The sequence below is a fragment of the Peromyscus leucopus genome, chromosome 8a, assembly GCF_004664715.2.
Source record: "Peromyscus leucopus breed LL Stock chromosome 8a, UCI_PerLeu_2.1, whole genome shotgun sequence".
NCBI classification, from domain to species: domain Eukaryota; kingdom Metazoa; phylum Chordata; class Mammalia; order Rodentia; family Cricetidae; genus Peromyscus; species Peromyscus leucopus.
Window position 1 is genome coordinate 56,848,568 of NC_051085.1, and position 14,114 is coordinate 56,862,681.

The window sequence follows — 14,114 nt, forward strand, 5'->3', positions numbered from 1 at the left end:
ATGGTTCATTTCTCTTTGAGCAGTAGAGTTTGTAGACCCTCACAACTGATTACCCAGATGTTTTTACAGGGCATCAGAAACAGACTTTGAAATCACTTGATAGTGGACGTGGTGGGATGCATCAGTAGTACCAACACAGAGTGTTTGCTGAAACATTCCTTTAAGACTCAGGAGGGAAAGGAAGTTAACTATAAAGTCTCTCAAAGTAAACAGAACTCATGTCTCAGGAAACTGTAGAGCTAGAATGTGAGGCTCCTCCCTGAGGTTATATAAGCATTTGCAATGCTAGACAGAGGAGTCTGGGACTAGCTGAGCTGCCTACACGTTGGGCAGGGGGCTGTGGGGACCAGCATTGCAGTGGGGTGTTAGTGCGCACCTGTGTGAGTCATTCCTCAGCTGTGCTACTATCAGCAACTCCAGTAAACTCACTGTCTCTCTAGGCTCGACTTGGGTAGAATTGTTTCTTTGGTCTGTTGTTAGTGCCTGTCTGGGGTGAACAGATGTTTGTTCATGGCACCCCAGAAAGGTTATGCAGTACTGGCTACGTGGTAAGACTGAATCTCAAAAACATAAAACAAATGAACATTACTTGAATTATTTTCCTTTTTTATTGTTGCTTACTATGTTAACTGAGAATGACCTTGAATCCTGATCCTCTTGCCTCTTCAGGGATTATAGATATGCACCACCATGTCCAGTGTTGTCATTTAAATTTAAGCTAACATGCATACACACAGGCATGCAATGTACAAATACACACACTCATATGTTTGACCCTGCTGGGAAATGGAAATATTCATATAAATGAATTTTCTATTAACTCTATTTAACAACTAATTTCAGATTGTGAGATTTTACTTAGATTAAGAGTTATATGTAATATGGTTTCTGTGTTCCCTAAATGTGCATGCTGGAGGTTCAATCTCCGATGTGATGGAGGTACAAGACTTTGAAGAGGTGCCTGGGTCCGGGGCTGAAGCTATATGAAGAGGTCAGTGAAATCCCTATGGCAGTGTGTTAATTGTGTAATAACAGGTTGTTATAAACAAGTCTGGAATCTCCTTTACTCTTCTGCACACATACTTTCCTCCACATGTACCTGCTTGCTCTGTTGTTTTGCCATCATGCCTGGAACAGCATGAAGTTCTTCCTAGAAGCCAAGATTATGCAGACCCTGTATGTTGGACATCTAGCCTCCAGAACTGTGAGGTACACAATCTACTTTTCTCTATAAATTACTCAGAATCATGAATTTTGTTATAACACTAGAAAATAGACTAAAATAACATGATTGCTAATCTCTTAACATCTCAAATATAAATTCAGAATAGGTGGAAAGAATTAGACAAAAAGTGTATGAATAAAATGCAGTAGGCAAAATAATTGCCATGAATTCCTTCATGTTAGCGAAGTGGGTCACCATCTTGGCTTTGAGTTTTATAAAACAAAGTCAATACAGGGAAAAAAATCAATATTTGATTCATAATGTCAACAATAGGTGACTAGTTCTTACATTAATATGAGAAAATGCATCCTCCGGTTCTAGTATCTATTATTTTTATTGATTTACACAGTTAATATGAGCAATGAGATTTATTGGGCTTTCTCGTCGCCTTCTTAAACGTCTTCTCATCACGTCATAAACATCCCATTGAGGGAAACGGGGCTACGGTGCACCTGCAGGAGGTGGGAACTATGGTCAGTTATCCTGTACCTTTATTGCCTGCCTTAGTCTAAGAGTAACTTTGAGAATGCCATGAGGAATACACAGACAATTTATCTTCCAGGCCTCAGTGATACAAAATTAAACAAAGACAGAGGATGAGAGTGGAGTGTGTAGCACATAAAAAGCCGGGCATATTGTCATGCATGTATAGCCCTGGCACTGGGGTGGGAGTGGGATAGGTAGACCCTGGACCTTACTAGACAGTCAGCCAAGATGAACTGGTGAGCTCCAGGTTCAGTAAAAGTCTCTGTCTCAAAAAGTATAAGGGGGAGAGCAACTTAAGAAGGCATTAGTCTCTGGCCTGTGCATGTACAAGTACATGTATGCATGCACACCCTGCATGCACACCCTGCATGCATACAAGCACATGTGCACACAAACCTTCATGAACACATACCAACAAGGAAGAAAGCTACATGGCACCAGAGAGAAACAACACCTGAAGTTGTCCTCTGGCTTCTACATGCAGATGTATGCATTCATACACACATGAATCCACTCATGTACACACACATACTCAGATGAAAGATTTCGTTAGTGGTTCCAATAACTTATCATTTTCCTACTTATTATCAGATGCATTCTAGATAACCAAACTTGTCAGGTAATTGATCTTGAGGCAAATGCCACACTTGATGCAATATTGTGCTGCGTTACATATCAAAGGGAAAGCTTCCTTGCACAATATCTCATGAGAAAGAGATTTCAGAAGTACTGCTGGGAAATTTATCTTGTTTTACATAATAGGCCAGGTCTGTGAAAGCTGCAGATGAGGAAGGCCAGCTAAACCAGATTGTAGAGATGAGTCATTCAAAGGTAGGAGATGGAGACACTGAAGACCCAGGGCTAGAATGTCCTAGATCTCTATCTGAAACACCACATTCCTGCCTTCAGCAGCAGTTTGGATTATAGCCAACGTTTCTTTCATCATTTTCATATTCCATGGGTGGGGTAAAAAGAGCACTTTCTCCTTTCTTTGTCTCTGAAACTTGGCATATCACCTCAAATGTTCATTTAGTAATTTCATTGTTTAGCCTAAACATATCTAAACAGCTGGGGATTGTTGGGAAATAGGTGTGGGCAAGGATAACAGAGGTCACTGTAGTTGCTTGGGGTTGATATAACTTAGTGACCTTGAGAAGGCGAATACGATTCTCAAGTGAACAAATGTATAATCAGTAAAGAAAAAGTTGTTATCTTGTTTCAAGCACAAATACATTGACTGTATTTTTAGGAGCTAGGGGGTTCAGTTCAATGGGAGAACATTCGCCTAGTATGCAGGGTACCCTGGTTTGATCCTCAGTGCTTTTTAAACAAAGAAAGTTTGGTCCACACTCTACCTATTGGATAGAGGCAGATCAAAATGGAAAATTCTATTTTATTGGCAATTGTTTTAAATTTTCTTTCTATACCTCTATTGCTTTGGTCCCATTAATTTTCCCTCAAAGATCTAAGTGCATCACATCTCTGTGGGGCCCGGAGAGGCTTCAAAATAGGCAACGCTTGCGCTGCCCATTGGCTTCTCCAGTTTACTTTTAAAACAACATAATCCTGATGATAAAGAAGTTGTTTAAATTGAAGTCAGAAATATCCCAAAAACTGTCTTCACTGAGCCAAGGAGTTCTCGGCCCATATACAGTGCATGTTCACAATTGATTCCAGTATCTTCCAATGACTTGATCTCCAGTCACAGTTTCTGTAATCCTATCATTTAGGAAAGCACAGGAAGGAGCAGCTCACCCATATTGACAAAAAGTAGCAATGCTCCTGCTGGTGACACCAGCTAGGGAAAGGCATTGGAACTTTGCTTATGTGATAAGAATTATGGGATATGCTTCTCTCCACTGAACCAAAAGGCAAAGCAGGAGGAAATTCTTGTCAGGAAAAATTTGCAACTGAGTGCTTCTAACATGCCTTCCTCTCATCTTGCTATATGAGAACCTGTTATTACCGTAATCGAGAATGTTCGAGGTCTCTGCATCACTAAATGTTCTTTTCAATAAGACTAAAATACACAGAGATTTTTTTTTTGATTTTTCGAGACAGGGTTTCTCTGTGTAGCTTTGCGCCTTTGCTGGAACTCATTTGGTAGCCCAGGCTGGCCTCGAACTTACAGAGATCCGCCTGGCTCTGCCTCCCGAATGCTGGGATTAAAGGCGTGAGCCACCACTGCCCGGCTTCACAGAGATGTTTTTAAGCATTGGGAAAAAATTTTAATATTCTAAAACCTGCTAGTGGGCTAACCGTTTCCCAAAGTTAGATCGTGTTGGTTACAAAATGCACATTCTTCTTCTTTTTTAAAAAAACAAGTTAAAAATATATATTTATTTTTATTTAATGTATACAAGTGTTTGCTTGCATATATATATTTGCACCATGTACATGCCTGGTGCCTATGGTGGACAGAAGAGGGAATTGAATCCTCTAGTACTGTGATTACAGATGATTGGGAGCCACCATGTGGATGCTGGAAACTGAACCCAAGGCCTCTCTAAGGGTAATAAATGTTTTTAAATCATTGAACTGTCTCTCCAGCCACCTCATGCTTCTGTTTTGAATGTGGAGCACTGGGGATAAAATAGTGAAAAAATTAAAGTAGCGTTGTGGTAGTATGAGTATAATTGGCCCCCATAAGCTCATAGAAAGTGGCATTATTAGGAGGTGTGGCTTTGTTGGAGTAGCTATGACCTTGTTGGAGGAAGTGTGTCACTGTGGGGGCAGGCTTTGAGTTTTCCTATGTTCAGGATACCGCCCAGTATCTGAGTCTGTTTCCTGTTGCCTCCAAGATGTAGGACTCTCAGCTTCTTCTTTAGCACCATATCTGCCTGCAGGCTGCCATACTCCCTGCCATGGTGATAATGGACTGATCCTGTGAAACTGTAAGCCTCCACCTCAAATAAATGTTTTTCCTTTATAAGAGTTGCCATGGTCATGGTGTCTCTTCACAGCAATGGAAACCCTAACTAAGACAAGTGTTGTCTCTTCAAACACATGGAATTCACAGGCTAGTCTTTATTAAATTGAATGGAAAGGATGTAATGTCCTGAGATAAATGTTGGATTTATCATCAATGAAGTCCTGTGCAACTTTGGGGAAGACCTGACTGGGGTAGCAGGGAAGGAAGAAATGACAGATACATGGTCAGAAAAGCTTGGATCAGTGGACAGCACACTCTGACCGAGACACAGCAGCCTGGAAAGTCAATGCATTTGTCCTACATAGTTTAAGGAGGAGATGGGTCTCTGTAGGTGAGCAGTCTCGGGTTGCAGTCATCTGTGAGGAGGAAGCTGTGGTTGATACTTTCTACATACAGTTGCCATCCATGCTTGAACCAAGGGAAGGCCTTGCCATTTACCTGAGTCTGACCCAGGAAGGCCTAGTCATTGCCACAGGTCTGAGGTGTTGGGGCCCTTGACATGGCCATGATCATGTCATGAATGCTCATCCATTCAGGGTGCACTCACTCCCTACACTCTGTTAAATGCTAAACTGTTTCTGAATGAATGAAGGTAAAAAATCATCATATTCAAATCTAATTCTGTACCTGTGCAATGTATTTAGGTAGCTATTTGAAGGTGTGTAGTGGGTAGCTGTTCCAGCTTTGACCTGGAAGCACTACCCCTAGTGAGGCTTCTGGTAACTGCCACACCTACCTATGACCTGCCCCTGGGGCGGGGCGAATACAGGAGCCCTTAAGAACCAAGATCTGGGAGGGCTGGAGAGATGGCTCAGTGGTTAAGGGCACTGGCTGCTCATCCAGAGGTCCTGAGTTCAATTCCCAGCAACAACATGGTGGCTCACAACCATCTTCTGGTACCCTCTTCTGGCTTGTAGACAAACATGCTGACAGAATACCATATACATAATAAATTAATTAAAAAAAAAAAAAGAACCAAGATCCGGATCTGCTCGCTCTCTTGGTTCCTTGTGATCCTGGATGCTGGATGGCAGACGACCGAGCAGAGTCTTCCAGAGAATACCGCTGGACTGTACCCCACCTCTCCCGGATCCTGTAACCAACCCCTTTACTGGCTATAAGTTACCCCAAAATAAACCTCCTTTTTAAACTACATGGAGTTGCCTTAATAAATCCCCCAGTAAAGGTATGGAGACACAGCCACTGTCACTGAGAGTAATCCTGAAGAAGAGGTATTTTTCTGCCTTTTGTTAGAGGTTGCTAATACCAGGATGTAATGTCCCAAGATGGGTTAGACATCTGTATGTAGTGTCTTGTCTAGAATATTACAGATCTGTTTCTGTGATACAGAGAGGGCAAGGGTGTGCTGGGTACAGGCCAAATCAGAATATATACTTATATTACCATTTGTGAGAGGTCTTTTTCCAACTGAGATATTCCCTTATTTACAATAAGAAACTATAGATAGAATGACCATTGTTTTCTTAGATTTATTATCACCTAGTGCACCTAAAAGTTTAGTGCTAGGTTAAAATAATATGAGATGAGACATGGCAGGAAACAATGACTTTTCTACCTGCATCACATGGTATTTTTGAGGATACCCCAAAATACCTGTAATCCTATGTTACACTGCAGTGTGGCATTGATAACCCTCTTCCCTCTCATTAAGAGGTGAGGTTTGCTGTGTATGCCCTTGAATTTGGGTAGCCCCATAGGTACTTTGGCCAGCGGCAGAGTGGAAGTAAAAACATGTTAGTTCTTGGGGAGCGGTCATTAACTGTTCGTTACCTTTCTGGTTATTAGGAAACAGTTTCTGCTCTGTAAACAATGATTACTTTTGCTATGCTCTCTCCAGAACATGCTATGGAAAACCAAAGTCACACAGAAACAATTTTTTTTTGTCAACTCGACACAAGCTAGTCACGTTGGAAGAGGGAACTTTAGTTGAGAAAACTTCCCCACCAGACTGGCCGATGGGCAAGAGTGTGGGGCACTTTCTAGGGCCCGGATAGCTCAGTCGGTAGAGCATCAGACTTTTAATCTGAGGGTCCAGGGTTCAAGTCCCTGTTCTGGTGCCAGATATAGAGCACCCAGGGTTCCCAGGGATTTCGCTGTGTCTGGCGTGTGTGGGATATCTGAGGGAAAAAAATCTACGCATACCGTGCTCTTATGTCTGTTAACTTTATTCCTCTAAGACAAAATTCTATCAATTCAGCTACAGCTCTGTCGGACATTCAGGGCAGGAATAACTCTAGATACACCAAGCTCTTTGTCCATCTACTTTATTTCTCTGGTCTGAAATCCTGTCTCCATAGCTTCAGTTCCGTCCAGTTCCCTAGCTCATAGCCCTGCTAACAACTAAACTCCTTTGCTTCCAGCCTCATCTTCATCCTCTGTGTCCTCTTTCTCCATCTCTGCTGCTCTCTACTCCTGGCATTCAGAACACTCTACCAGAGATCTGCTTACCCTCTACAGAACCTCTGTCGTCCTCGCTTCTCTCTCGCCATGCTGTTCTGTCCATTTATTACAGAAAATGGGGGGGGGTAGAGTTAGTAACCTAGGAGTTCAGCATGTCTGGAAATATTTGGGCATGCAAGAATTTCATAGTATAGCCGGGCGGTGGTGGCGCACGCCTTTAATCCCAGCACTCGGGAGGCAGAGCCAGGTGGATCTCTGTGAGTTCGAGGCCAGCCTGGGCTACCAAGTGAGTTCCAGGAAAGGCGCAAAGCTACACAGAGAAACCCTGTCTCGAAAAACCAAAAAAAAAAAAAAAAAAAAAAAAAAAAAAAAAAAAAAAAAAAAAAGAATTTCATAGTAGAAGACAGCTGGAATAGTAAAGGCTGGATAGCACCAAATATTCATAATACATGGCTTGCCTCTTGACAGACCCTTGGCTGGTCAAAGTTCAGCTTTAATACACAGCTGAATCTCTATGATATATTCTTGTGGCCCATTATCCTGGATGGCATAAGGAAGCAGGCTCAGCAAACCATAGAGAGCAAGCTAGTAAGCAGTGTTCCTCCATGGCCTCTGCTTCAGTTCCCGCCTCCAGGTTCCTGCCTTGAGTTTCTGATTTCCCTCCATGATGGATTGTGAGTAGGAGCTGTTAGGTGAAATAAATCTTTAGCAGGAATCTTAAAAGTTCTTATTAATAAAATTGAACCCGAGGCCAGTTATTGGGGTCCATGCTGGTAGATCAGAGAGACAGAACAAGCCACAGCTATCTCACCTTGCCATTTCCTCAGCTGGTCCTGTTTCCTCAGACTGGAAGCTTCTGTGTCCTCATCCCGATGGCTCTCAGCTGAACTGTTGCTGGAAAGCCTGAAGCTTAACCAGCCACATGCTTAACCAGCCAAAATCCTCTAGTTTCTGGTACTCACGCCTTATATATCTTTTTGCTACCACCACTCCCTGGGATTAAAGGCTGGCTTTCTGGGATTAAAGGCGTGTGTCACCATGCTTGGCTATTTCCAATGTGGCCTTGAACTCACAGAGATCCAGAGGGATTTCTATCTCTGGAATGTGAGGATTAAAGGTGTGAGTGCCACCATTTTCTAGCCTTTGTATCTAGTGGCTGTCTGTTCTCTGACCCCAGATAAATTTATTAGAGTACACAATATTTTGGGGAACACAATACCACCACATAAATCCTTTCCTCCCCAAGTTGCTTTTGGTCATGGTGCTTTATCTTATCAACAGAAACCCTACCTAATATAAGTGGGTACTTGCTGATCTTTGAGAGGATAACTTCCATCTGAGCGAACCGTCTTGGATGCCGGGCTCAGCTGAGGCTCACAGTCGTTGACTTCCTACATCTGCATGAGTGCCCCCAGAAACAGGCAGTCAGCTGAGCCAACCAGGGCACAGACCATGAAGGTAAGCACTTTGTTTTATTAAAATTATTGCTAGATATAAAGATGAATTACCCTTGGTATATAAAATATTACCCAATAAAAAAACATCTCAAAATTGAGCACTGAGAACAGAAATAATATTCATTTTTCTTACTATAAGCTCCTCTAGGTAAGGAGATGGGGGTATTTAACACTGGGTCCCCAGTATTCAGCTGTACTCAATAAATGCTTGTTGAATATGTGACTGTTCTCTCCCATGTTATACTCAACCCTATTTTCTTATTCACTGATATCCTTCCTTATTTGGCCATAGTTAGCTATTTTATAAATTGAATTAATTATCTTCCCCTGTGATTGCTGAAGAGCATGGCTCTGATGAAAAAGTTCCAGCACATTTTTTTTAAGTGATTAGTAACCCTGATACTCACATAAGGCTTTTGCAGTATTGTGAATATACAGGCCTCTAGAGATAGTGTTAAACACATAAGACTAACTGGTCTTTAGTTTTTAGGTTTTTTTTTTTAAAATTTATTTATTATGTATGCAGTGTTCTGCCTGCATGTGTCCTTAAAGGCCAGAAGGGGGCACCAGATCTCATTACAGGTGGCTGTGAGCCACCATGTGGTTGCTGGGAATTGAACTTAGGACCTCCGGAAGAACAGTCAGTGTTCTTAACTGCTTGAGCCATCTCTCCAGCCCTAGTTTTTAGATTTATTTTAACTATTCTTTTTTTTTTGGAGATCACAATATAATTACACCATTGCCCCTCCCTTTTCTCCCTTCAAATCTGGCTCAGGGATCATTGCAGAAGAGGAGTCATTATGATTGTAAGAGCCAGAGGATCCAGGAGGGCGCTGTAAAATTGTGTCTTTTAGGAATGTCAGAAGCTACAGCCATAAAGTCTCACCAATATGACTGCATAAACATGAGATGAACAATGATAAGAATAGTACACATGCTAATGTGGATGGGGGTGTTGGTGTCGGGGAGCCTAGGAACCATCAACCCTATACAAAGAACGACAGGCAACAAGGAATGCTGAGTGAGGAGACTTAGTCTTCTCCAGGGGAAAATGTATCAAATGGTTATGAAATACTAAATGGTCAGCCCTGAAAACATACATACAAGTAATATTATACAGATTGACCAGGTTTAATTTTTGGCCCCCACTGATTTAGAAAATAAGATGATGATGTTCTTTTATTTATTTTGACAGAGTCTTATGGAGCTGGACTCGAGCTGGCCATGCAGCCTGATCCTCATGCCTCTGCCTCTCTTGGAATCCAGGATTACAATCATACACTACCACAACTGCTTTTTGTCATGCTGGGACAGCTTTGTGCATGATAGGCAAGTGGCTCTACCAACTGAGCTGTATCCTCAGCCCTTAAATTCATGTCAAAAATAATAATCAAAAAAGTATCTCTGATGAGTAAGACTATATAGGAAGAATGCTTAAAGATTCTTAAAAAAATTCTAGATGAAACCAGGAGAATGCCTCTGCATGTTATGATGTTTTATGTAACTTACACTGAACAGAGGGTGGTCTTATTCTACAAAGAGTATCCACAAGACAGAAAATCAACCACAGAATGGGAGAAGAAATAGCTTGCAGAGTCTTAGCAGCAGTGACCTCCTAACAGCTCCCAGGTTGATTTCCTGTCTTTCAGGTTTTGCCTTCTTGCCCTCAGGTTGCGTGAGGTACAACAGTGCAATACGTTTCTCCTCTCTACCCCGAGGCTGGAGACAACAGTTCATAGTCACAGTGGACTTACTGAAACCAAAGAATCTTGCCTAGTTATTAGACTCCCTAGTGCCTAGGAGACACGTAATCATTTCTAAAGGAAAACATTTAAACAGATAACAGGCGGTTCATTCATAACTCTTATCTTCTTAGGAACCTGAGCAGTCCCTGCATTTTGGCATCTCTATTCATTATATTCATTAATTGTTTACAGGTTTTATCAATTATGTCTCCACTACCCTCCTGTCCAGCCACCTTCTATACTCTCTCCGTTTATGAGTTTTTAGTCTTTTTAATATTTTTTATTTTCTCATTTGTTGTGTATTTATTGAAAGTTTGTGTGCAACTTCTCATAACTCCTCCCCTCTCACCCTCACATTTGAAAAAAAAAAATCCTTTTTTGTTTCTCTGTATAAGTCTTGGCTGTCCTGGAACTCACTCTGCAGACCAGGCTGGCCTTGAACTCAGAGATCTACCTGACCTGCCTCTGCCTTCTGAGTGCTGGGATTAAAGGCATAGGCCATTACTGCCTGGCTGAAAAATATATTTTAAAGATTTACTTTTTTTATGTGTATGTGTTTATCTATATGAGGATATGTTATTTTTCTGTCAGCTTAGTGGCTGTACTTGAATCTACTGATATTTTAACTACCATCTGTGGCCTGTGGCCCCCTCAGTTAGTGTCCCCACCCCCACCCCTTGCCACCTAGGCTGCTGCCTGGGGGGACTTCTGGTCTCACTGACACCAAATGTAGTTTTTAACTAAGTCTCTATCATTCTATTTACCAATAAAGACTTAGAAGTCAGATGTTGGGGTGAAAACCTATTAGCCCAGAGAGGCTGAGAAGCAACCAGCTGACCTTCCCTTTTGGTGGGAGACCCAGCAAGAGAGCATCTCTCCAGCTGTCCCAAACCAAAAAGACTGAGAAACTCCAAGTCCCTCATGACTCCTTCCTGTGCATCTCTCTATCCATCTTCCTGGTTCCTCTGTACTCTCTATGACTAATTCCTGTCAACTAGTTGCTGGCTCTAACCCCCCCCCCCCCATCCAAGGTTAATTTTATTAACACAGTCTTGGGTTTAACAATGCAATCAAATATCCCACAACAGGGATATGTCATTTGTGTGTGGGTACCCATGGAGGCCAGAAGAGGGTGTCAGATCCCCTGGAGCTACAATTATACGCAATTGTTACCTGGCTAGTGGGTCCTGGGGACTGAACTCAGGTCCTCTGGAAGAGCAACAAGCATTCTAAACTGCTGAGCCATCTTTTCAGCTCCTGAAAGAGATAGTAAATCTAGAGGGAAACAACTTTGTTTGATGAAGCCTGTCTAAATCTCTCAGCCTTCTGTAGATAGCCTTTTCTGTTTCCACTCTGAGAAGATGAATATAGCAAGAATTCCAAGGGAGTCTGCTTAAGGGGTATAATGATTTATAGTTTTATTAGTTAGAACTTTCTTATTTAGACAAAGGGGGGACATTTGATGGATACCTGTTCTACCTATGACCTTGAAGTACCAGCCCCTGGGGTGTGGCCTTGGGGCTACCCTTAAGACCTGAGAGACTATACCCTTAAGACATATGCTCACTCTCTCCCTCATGGGCTTGGATGGTACAGATTCACTCAGGTGGCAGAACAGCATGGGACAGGACCCTAGCCTTGTAGGACCCTGCAAAGATTCGCCTATCCTGTTTAGTGAGTTGTCTTTTCCAATTTATGTCCTAAGAAATTCATTATACCCCTTAAGCAGACTCCCTTGGGTTTCTCGATATAGATGAAAATATTATCATTGGCCTAGTTTGTACAACTAGAAGGTTCCAGATCTAAGAGTCAGTTTTGCTTTGAGTGTGAGACACTAAATAACTACATCTCTTGCCGTGCAATCTAAGGGAAACACTTGACAAAGTCCTTACTCAATCACATGCTTTTCCACTGGGGCTCTGATGTGCTGGTCACATCATGGCTCTTTCCACCTTCAGACCATTCCCAGTCCCTGAAGACCGATCCAGGGCAAATGGTTGCTCAAAAGCCAGTGTTACCGTTTTGGGGTTTTAGTAAATTTGTGCTGACAGTCTGGGAGCAGATGCAGTGAGGAGGAAGGTTCTAGGTGGGTCTGCTTTTTTGATTTGGTGTCAGGTGCTTTCCTGGAAGCTGTGACATAAATTTGTCTCCTTCCTGGATGTCCAAATTTTCTTCAGAACTTTGGCCCAGTCCTAAATTCTTTCAAGTGTAGTTCTATGGATAACTCAGTGGCCTGCCAGCTCCCTAAGGTGAACACATAAACGGTCCATCTTAGGTGCAGTTTAAGCAGTGTACGGGCTGGTGTTTGGCACTACACTAAGTAATTCAGATAAAGTAGTAAATTTACTCATCACAGGGCGTGTTTGAGGTGTGATATTAGGACTCTTATTAGAAAGATGAGAAAATGGAAGTCTAAACATGGTTTAGAATGCATAAGGGGGACAATGAGTAAAGAAAGTGGATTTAAACACTTGGCAGTTCTCACAGTCCGTAATCTTCACCATGATGGTATGCTGCCTCCTGAGCAGACTATATAAAAGGGACCATGGTCCTGCAGCTCAAAGCAACCAGAAGGCATTTTTTTTTTTAATCTGCAACTTTTCCTATCTGTCGTTGCTCTTCCATCTTCTCAGGTAATCTTTAACCTCTTTCCTGAACTCCAAATGTCATCTAAATTTCCAATTTGATAGGAGCTAATGATCTGGTATTTCTATTATATCGACTTATTTTAGTGTGTTCTCCCTACCCCAGCTGTGAAAGAAAGTAATATTCATGAGACACAGGCTCGGTCTTTCTTTCACTTAGCGCAAGGCAATAAGTACCTCTCCCCCCTTCATGATACTGGTAACTTAGTTAGGGTTTCCATTTCTGAGATGAAACACCGTGACCAAAAGGCAAGTTGGGGAGGGAAGGATTTATTTGGCTTACACTTCCAGATCATAGTCCATCACAGGAGAAAGTCAGAATGGGAACTCAAGCAGACCTGGAACCTGGAGCAGGAGCTGATCAGAGGCCATGGAGGGGAGCTGCTTATTGGCTTTCTTCCCATGGCTTGCTCAGCCTGCTTTCTTATAGAACCCAGGACCACCAGTCCAGGAATGGCACCACCCACAATGAGCTGGGCCCTCCCCCGCTGATCACTAATTGAGAAAACGCCTTAGGCAGGCATCTCAACTGAGGCTCCTTCTCTGATGACTCAAGCTTGTGTCAAGTTGACACACAAAACTAGCTAGCACAGTAACTATTTCCCTCAGTAGTGTTGTATTATTGACTGAAATGTTCCTAGACTTCTGCCTTAGCTACTTTTCTATTGCTGTGAAGAGACACCATGACAAAGACAACTTATAGAAGAGTTTATTGGGGGCCTGCTTACAGTTCCAGAGGGTTGAGTCCATGACCATCATGGCTGGGAGTACAGCAACAGACAGGCAGACAGTGCTGGAGCACTAGTTAAGACCTTATATCTGACTTGTAAGCAAGAGGCAGAGAGAGCAAGAGAATGGGAATGACCTGGGCTTTTTATACTTCAAAGCCTACCCCCAGTGACATACCTCCTAATCCTTCCTAAGCAGTTCCATCAACTGTGAACCAAGTATTCAAATGTATGAGCCTATAGTGGTCATCTTCATTCGTACCATCAGTTTCTTGGTGTGTGGTGTATACAGTACTATGTAGATGTATGTGTACATGAATGTAATGGCCAGAGGTAACACTAGGTGTCACCCTCTGTGGCTTATTATATTTTTGGTTGTGAGCCTAGCCTTTACCAGCTGAGCTACCTTTCCGGCCCTATTATCTTAATTTTTGAGAAAGCATCTTTCACTAAACATTGAGCTCACCAATTCATC

General features: G+C 42.3%; 1 non-coding gene across 1 annotated transcript; it reads left to right on the top strand.

Moving 5' to 3' along the window:
• The first annotated feature begins 6,648 nt into the window (after positions 1-6,648).
• Trnak-uuu lies at positions 6,649-6,721 on the top strand. The gene has a single exon. It is a non-coding gene; the product is annotated as a tRNA-Lys (tRNA).
• The last annotated feature ends 7,393 nt before the right edge of the window (positions 6,722-14,114 follow it).